Here is a 9396-nt window from a genome sequence, read left to right as displayed (position 1 = left end):
GAGGGGGGGGGGGGGGTAGTGTATCCTGCAAAACGTTGTTTCTTTTGTCTCACTTTAAATAATATAACATTCCCTAGATATGTAGATTTAGTATTTCATTCCGGTTTGATTTAGTATGATTCTTTTTCTACATTCCCTTTTCGTACAAACATGTAAACAAATTCGATTGAACAAAACCGGTATGCAATATGTGAATCTAACAGTGAAATTGCTTGGATAGTTTGATCATCAGGTGGGGGAAATGCTTTGTGTTACATACACCATAATTATGTGTAGAGAGGTCGTGCAGTGAGTTATTTGTATATGGTAGAGAAAGTATGATATTTCGTGGTCATATTTGATCTTATGCAAAGTTCGGGGTCTTTCCTTAAATGATGAAAGTGTAAAAGGAATAAGAAACAATGATCGATTCACTGTAATCGCCACCCATGAACTGATTTAACATTATACATCTTTACATTGCCTCATACATATTGTATGTTTATGTGTGCACATGCTCGCGTGTGTGCTGTACATGCACAGAGCGTATTTCCTGCTCGTGTGTGATTCGTCGCAGATATCTTTACAGTTGAAAACCAACTCTATAGAAGAGCAAAAACCACAAAACGCACACACACACACACACACACACACACACTCACACAAATCAATTTAGCAGGAGCAGTCTCTAATCAGAAGGAGATACGACCAGGAAATGACTACAAAAAAGAAGTTTGTGTGAGTAACAACTAATGACTTCATTCCGCCAAAGGCATGATAGATTGAATGAAATTTGAGAAACTGAAACAATCCTTATAGAAATAGGTAGGGAACAAGTACGGTTTCGTTTTTGCTTTTCATACATCCTTATAGTTGGGGGCCTAAGGGCTCAAACTGGGCTGTTTGGTTCAAATTCTTCCAAAAGCACCAAATTTGGCTCATAGGTCCCTTGTACCATACTCTTTCGATTGTTGATGGGCGCCAAGACTAAAACCCCTTGGGGCCGCCATATTGGTGAAATCCAATATGGCCGCCATCCGGGTTAAAGGTCAACTGCAGTTACAAATTGAAAAGGTTGATTAATGTTATGAATCCCATGTGGAAGAGTTTTCGGGGTAAGAGAATGTGATTCTAGATATCATTTCTGCAATTCAAGGTCACTCTCACCTCTCAAGGTCACTTTCAAGGTCAAATAAGGGTCAAATCGGGCATTTTGTGCATTTTTCGAAATGGTGTCTGTGAGCATTAAACTGCAATTCACTGATACCCCTATTTTGTCCCATTTGGCCATTTTTACAATCAGTGGTGTAAAACACAGTGTTGGCACTAATTGGTGTATAACTTTCTTATACACTGACAGATATGCATTATTTTTTCTCACAAACTTACCACCCACAGTGTCTACCTTGGGTACCTTAATGAACTTTCCTCTCTTTTTCTTTCAGATGTGGCAGGCACTTACATGCTTGAAATCCAACACTTTTGGTGTACGCATTCTGACATAGTATTTTTGTCAGAGCTAGCATATTAAATTGTGTATTCCTTTTCATTATTTTTGTTGTTGTTGTGATAGACAGGTATCCAACATTAAGAACTATTATGTTTACCAGGTTCTGCTTTGTCTTCTTTAAAGACTGAAATTGTCCAAACTTTATGTTTCGGAGGTGACATTTTCCGTTAACAATTAACCTCTCTTTTGAGTTAGCTCTTGTTCACAATTATAAAATTCAACTTTGCTAATTTCCATCAAAACAGAATAGTAATCAGTCTGACTTAACTTTGATCCAAAGATTATTTAATTCAAATAGCTTATCATTTTGTGGTGAGCGTTTATAAATTTATGTAACTTTTCCGTTAACATTTCTGTCACCTCCGAGACAACAGATTTATGTATTTGATTTTTTTATTCTTGACATCAGTTATACATTACATTTGCAAAAATGTAACATATCCCCTCACATTGTCTCTGAAGGAAGGTAGTAGAAATATAGCCTGTTGTTTTCATTTCGGAGCAATTTACAATTTTCCGTTAACACTTGTCACCTCCGAAACAATTGTCACCTCCGAAACAACAAGCATATTATATTTGATAATTTCTCGAAGACAAAGCAATTTTGTTTGATTCTGTCCAAATGACAGGAATCTCTTTTGGATGAAAATAGTAATATGGCAACAGGAAGTGAGAATTTTCTAGAGATTAATAAAAGATCTAATAAAAACTAAGAATTACTGTTTCGGAGGTGACAAAACACTGTTAACAAGATTTTTTTTTTTTCATTTCTTTTGAAGAGAAACCATATCATGTACACCAATGGTTTCATTTATTTTAGTAACATAAGTCTCAAAGTGGAGAAATCAACTAACACACTCTCACTCTTTTTTTTTTATTACTAGACTGTATGTTTTAGGGCAAATTTACATTTTTTCACTTTTTTTAACAATGAGAATGCACAAAATACACCCATCTGTTGTATATAAAATATTGTAATCAAGATCAATTCTCCTGCTTTTAATAGTTAAGTAAACATATAGATGCTTTCATCTTTAGAAGCTTGATTTCCACAAGCAATTTAGTTGTAAAGATTTACCAATCACAGCTTTCCATGTAGGTTGCTTTTCCTTGTGTTTCGGAGGTGACATTGTTTGTTAACACCATATTGTTATGTGATAGTGGAAGGCAAGACTTCAGTTCCTTGTCACTATCTATTAACATTTTCTAATACATTTAATACAGACTACAAAATCATCACAACAGAAGTGACTTTTGTATACATAGCTCACCAGAATTCCCTTGATACCAAAGTGATACATGTACATGTGGCAGTTCATGCATGCCCTAGTCCACAATCTTAAAAAAAAAGAATAAAAAAAAAAATCATCAAACAATCAAACTCCACAAAAAGGCCACATGCCTATAGCTGGTGCACAACTTGTTCTTGAATTCTTAGTTGTTGTTTTTCCATGTACAATGTGGTAATCATAAACAAAATTATGTGATTTTTTTTTAATATGACAATAATAATTACATTTTTCCAAGTTGAACCAACTGTTTATGACATTGTATTTTTAAAGATTATTGAAGTTCTGTGACAACTAAAGTGAACAGAGGAACAAGTCCCCAGGACTGGAAAGGGAAAGATCCAAAAACAAGATTAGTAGTTCTATCTCAATATTATTTTGATGAGGTGTTAACCTCGTTTTGTTATCTTAGAATTTGGCTTTAAGTACTGGAATTTCAAATGGTTTCTTAAAGGACAAGTCCACCTTCATATACATGTGGATTGAGTGAATGCAACAACATTAGTAGAACACATCATTGAAAGTTTGGGGGAAATTGGACAATCCATTCAAAAGTTACAATTGTGTAGGGTTTTTTTAAGTATCTGCGCAATCACTGCTGGATGAGACGACTACGACAGTGTATGATATCACATGCGTACAACGATATAAGGAAAATATAATGAATTTCACAAAACTTTACCTTTTGAAAAAAGTGCACATTTTTTCAACTTGCTACTGATGTATTTTAGGGCAATATTATTCACCATGCCTTCCAAAAGAGATAAGTCATGTGTTCTTTTGTTATGCAAGAAAAGTGAAAATACAGTATGTTGAATTTTCTTGATACTTTCTCTATATCCTTGCACACATGTGACATCACAAGCTATAGAAGTCTTCTCATTCAGCTTTGACTGAGCAGAAACTTCAAAAATCCATAACTCTGGAACGGATTGCCTTACTTTCCTCAAACTCTCACTGATGTGTTTTACTATTATTGCTGTATTTACTCAACCCTCATGTCTATTGAGGTGAACTTGTCCTTTTCCAGTTTTGGTCCCTTATAGGTTTATTTGAGACCAGTTTGTGTCCGGGACCTTCTGTGAAGTTGATGGGGAAAATTACTGAACAAAAACAAATTTTCCCCTCAAGTTCACAGAAAAGCATTATGCAGCTCTCTTCAGTTGGGAAACACAAACTGTTGTCTTAACCAAATTGTAAAAACCTGTTTAAGATTAGTATGAATTACAATCTCAAACAAAATATGAGCTGGTATCCATTATCATGAAAGAGAATAACTAAACAAGATAACAAGTAAGAACTGAAAGAAAGAGCTTATATTTGAAAATTAAAGCCATGAGGAAAGATATGAATGTTCACTAAATAGTTAACACCTGAGAAGTTGGGTTGTCTCTGTGTTGTGTCACCTCAAAAATAATAGAATGGTTTTCTTATCTTATACTTTTTACTCTCAAAAGTGATTTATATGATTTGCAGGTAATTTTCAAGCAATTCTGAAAGATACGTAAAATATATTTTAGTAATGTCAACAGTTTAAATGAATATGGTGTATAGAAAATTTATCCCAGATGAACCAAACACCTTTCACCAGTATTATAACATTTGTATGGTGGCTATCAAGGATGATGAAGAATTCATGAACATCCTTGAATTATTTTATAAAACTATGTGCAAACAAAAACGTACACAAGTCAAATAAGAATTTTTGCTTTTGGTATTCATACCGTATGTCCCCACCAAAAAACTACAGTGGTACCCTCCGCAACGATAACTTTAAAGATAGTGAATCAATGTAAAATACAATTTGAGGGATTGAAACTATAACTCATTGCCCACACCTTACAGAAAACCTCATTAAATTTGCTTCAGAGGTCAAAGAGAATTGAGGATTTTTGTAGAGCATGTGAGGAATCCCTTCCCTCCAAGTTCTGTGTGTTTACACATTAATATGCAGTTCTAAGAGCATCCAAGTGCTGAACTTGGAATAATCAGACTCCTGACATCCTTTACAACAATCCACATTTCTTTGAGATCACTTAACCAAATTGACTGGGGCTTCCTGCAAAATAGAGCTAAGATGTTATAATTTAAGACCCCAAAGTATAATTTAGCTGATTTAATCATATTGGGTGCTATCAATGCAAAAGTCTAATTGTAAATTTTTTGGTTGGGGGGGGGGGGGGGGGGGGACATACTATATGAATACTTGAACACAATGTTAACATTGAATGTCACCTCCGAAACAAAGTTATTCTTCCCTGGTGTTGTGGAATAAAATGTTCTGAGAGCAAAGAAACATTACTGAAATATAAAAATTTTCGGCTAGCTTGCTGCGCTCGCTCGCCAAAATATAACAAAATTTAGGGTTGCCTATTACATTATTAAATCACCCTCAAAAGACCCCTCTTAAGTGCTTCAAAAAGCATATCATGAGCATTTAAGTCCCTACCGGGATGGGGTTGGGGTTGAACACTTTTTCAGAAATTAGGAGCGCAATTTTCGCGCTTGCCCCGGGCGCCGTTTTCCCTAGATACGCCACTGACTACCAAGTACAGTCAGTATAGTAGCCTACTGGAAGCAGCAAGCTCTGGAAGCTCTGGGAGTAGCAAGTTACTTGCTGCTCAATGTAATTAGTAATAGCACATGGACTTGGTAATCTTTAGTAATAGTAGATATGAATTTTTTCAATGACTGAAAGTTAAAACTGAAAGATAACTGAGTGTGAGTCTACAAATTGTAGTTGGATGACTTTATTGCGCCTAAAATTCACTAGATATCTAGGTCTAGGAACAGTGGCGTAACTACGGGGGGCATGGGGGGCACGTGCCCCCCCCCCCCTCCCCCAATCCGCTGGTAAAAAGAAAAAAAAAGAAAAAACAAGGGGAAAAAAGAAAAAAAACCTACGAAAATGGTAATTCAAGGGTTAGTAAACTGCTTTTGAAATCGACATGAAAGAATGATCAAGAAAAAAAGATATTTTTCTAAGATTTCTTTTAACCATAATAAAGAGGTATCGTTCAAAAAGCCCGGAGTCGACAAAAGATTGTGATTCAGCGTGATTCCTGGTTGGCATTTTGAATACAAGCAGGATGTGCGCAGTGACTCAGAATATCGGAATGGCAAAAAGAGTCGCTGCATGTTGCGCAATGTGATGTTTGATAGGTTGTACACATTTGCTATCAACGCTTGATCATTGATTATGCAGTGTTGCTATACATACTAGTCTATATTAAAATGCCTTGCATTGCCAATAATAAGACTTGACCTTGGCTATTTCCTAACTTTTCCATCTATATGAAACACACACACTCACAAACACAAACAAATTAGGGGATGCTCTATATAAAGTACAGATCTTGGACATCCTTCTCCCGCTTGGTCACTTCGACGCCCCCTCGCTGGTCATACCTCCCCCAATCATGAACATAAACCGACACCCTTGACTACCAGTGGCGGATCCAAGGGGCGCACCGGGCGCCCCCTCCCTCCAATGCGAAAAAAATATACATGTAGCTACAAACGACAGTTTTTGTACGGTAAAATGTCAAAATTTTAAAGCTCGCTCGCCTCGCTCGCTCGCATTTAACCGTTATATGCCATTCTCCTGATGTTACTGCCAGTAATTGCCAGCAGTTGCGCCCGGTGCGCCCCCCCCCCGAATTTCCAAAGCGAAAAAATATAGCTACAAACGGCAGTTTGGGGACTGTAGAATATCAAAATTTTCAAGCTCGCTCGCTTCGCTCGCTCGCATTTGATCGTTATGCAATTCTCCAGATGTTGCTGTCAGTAATTGCCAGCAGTAATTACGCCCGGTGCGCCCCTCCCCTTAATTTCCAAAGCGAAAAAATATAGCTACAAACGGCAGTTTTGGGACTGTAAAATGTCAAAATTTTCAAGCTCGCTCGCTTCGTTCGCTCGCATTTAATCGTTATGCAATTCTCCTGATGTTGCTGTCAATAATTGCCAGCAGTTGCGCCCGGAGCGCCCCCTCCCCTTAATTTCCGAAGCGAAAAAATATAGCTACAAACGGCAGTTTGGGGACTGTAAAATGTCAAAATTTTCAAGCTCGCTCGCTTCGTTCGCTCGCATTTAATCGTTATGCAATTCTCCTGATGTTGCTGTCAATAATTGCCAGCAGTTGCGCCCGGAGCGCCCCCTCCCCTTAATTTCCGAAGCGAAAAAATATAGCTACAAACGGCAGTTTGGGGACTGTAAAATGTCAAAATTTTCAAGCTCGCTCGCTTCGCTCGCTCGCATTTAATCGTTATGCAATTCTCCTGATGTTGCTGTCAATAATTGCCAGCAGTTGCGCCCGGTGCGCCCCCTCCCCTTAATTTCCAAAGCGAAAAAATATAGCTACAAGCGGCAGTTTGGGGACTGTTTTAATGTCAAAATTTTCAAGCTCGCTCGCTTCGCTCGCTCGCATTTAATCATTATGCAATTCTCCTGATGTTGCTGTCAATAATTGCCAGCAGTTGCGCCCGGTGCGCCCCCTCCCCTTAATTTCCAAAGCGAAAAAATATAGCTACAAACGGCAGTTTGGAGACTGTATAATGTAAAAATTATCAAGCTCGCTCGATTCGCTCGCTCGCATTCAATCGTTATGCAATTCTCCTGATGTTACTGCCAGCAACTGCCAGCAGTTGCACCCGGTGCAACCCCCTTAATTTCCAAAGCAAATATATATATATATATATATATATATATATACATATATTATTATATATAGCTACAAACGGCAGTTTTGGGACTGTAAAATGTCAAAATTTTCAAGCTCGCTCGCTTCGTTCGCTCGCATTTTATCGTTATGCAATTCTTCTGATGTTGCTGTCAATAATTGCCAGCAGTTGCGCCCGGTGCGCCCCCTCCCCTTAATTTCCAAAGCGAAAAAATATAGCTACAAACGGCAGTTTGGGGACTGTAAAATGTCAAAATTTTCAAGCTCGCTCGCTTCGCTCGCTCGCATTTAATCGTTATGCAATTCTCCTGATGTTGCTGTCAATAATTGCCAGCAGTTGCGCCCGGTGCGCCCCCTCCCCTTAATTTCCAAAGCGAAAAAATATAGCTACAAGCGGCAGTTTGGGGACTGTTTTAATGTCAAAATTTTCAAGCTCGCTCGCTTCGCTCGCTCGCATTTAATCGTTATGCAATTCTCCTGATGTTGCTGTCAATAATTGCCAGCAGTTGCGCCCGGTGCGCCCCCTCCCCTTAATTTCCAAAGCGAAAAAATATAGCTACAAACGGCAGTTTGGAGACTGTATAATGTAAAAATTATCAAGCTCGCTCGCTTCGCTCGCTCGCATTCAATCGTTATGCAATTCTCCTGATGTTACTGCCAGCAACTGCCAGCAGTTGCACCCGGTGCAACCCCCTTAATTTCCAAAGCAAATATATATATATATATATATATATATATACATATATATATATATATAGCTACAAACGGCAGTTTTGGGACTGTAAAATGTCAAAATTTTCAAGCTCGCTCGCTTCGTTCGCTCGCATTCAATCGTTATGCAATTCTTCTGATGTTGCTGTCAATAATTGCCAGCAGTTGCGCCCGGTGCGCCCCCTCCCCTTAATTTCCAAAGCGAAAAAATATAGCTACAAACGGCAGTTTGGGGACTGTAAAATGTCAAAATTTTCAAGCTCGCTCGCTTCGCTCGCTCGCATTTAATCGTTATGCAATTCTCCTGATGTTGCTGTCAGTAATTGCCAGCAGTTGCGCCCGGTGCGCCCCCTCCCCTTAATTTCCAATGCGAAAAAATATAGCTACAAACGGCAGTTTGGGGACTGTAAAATGTCAAAATTTTCAAGCTCGCTCGCTCGCATTTAATCGTTATGCAATTCTCCTGATGTTGCTGTCAATAATTGCCAGCAGTTGCGCCCGGTGCGCCCCCTCCCCTTAATTTCCAAAGCGAAAAAATATAGCTACAAACGGCAATTTGGGGACTGTATAATGTCAAAATTATCAAGCTCGCTCGCTTCGCTCGCTCGCATTCAATCGTTATGCAATTCTCCTGATGTTACTGCCAGCAGTTGCACCCGGTGCAACCCCCTTAATTTCCAAAGCAAATATATATATATATATATATATATATATATTATTATATATATCTACAAACGGCAGTTTGGGGACTGTAAAATGTCAAAATTTTCAAGCTCGCTCGCTCCGCTCGCTCGCATTTAATTGTACAGTTATGCAATTCTGATGTTGCTTCCATGAAGTGCCCCCCCCCCAATGTTTTGACCCACGGTACGCCACTGAACACCCCCCTTTAAAAAATCCTGGGTACGCCTATGAAGGTGGGTCCCACACTTTATTACAATCACTCTGTTTCGGATGTCTCGGTCATTTCAAAAGCAATTTTCATCAAATAAATGTTGAATTCCTCATGGAATTACATGCTCTTTCACATTCCATAAGAGGTTTCTCATTATCTAACCAAAAAATGTTAGAACCCTGAAATTATTGTGTGGGTCTTAATCAAAATATACAATCCCTTTAAGTTACAGTAACTGCTCTTCTTGTATAAGGTATATGATTCTTTTTTAGGTAGCAGTTTTTCAGTCTGTCTTATTAAGTTTCAGTCTTTAAACATTGACTGAGAATATTCA

The sequence above is a fragment of the Diadema antillarum genome, unplaced genomic scaffold, assembly GCF_040938485.1.
Source record: "Diadema antillarum isolate AM-2024a unplaced genomic scaffold, OU_Dant_1.0 scf00000180, whole genome shotgun sequence".
Lineage (NCBI taxonomy): Eukaryota > Metazoa > Echinodermata > Echinoidea > Diadematoida > Diadematidae > Diadema > Diadema antillarum.
The sequence above is the reverse complement of the archived record's forward strand: the minus strand, read 5'-3'. Positions refer to the sequence as shown.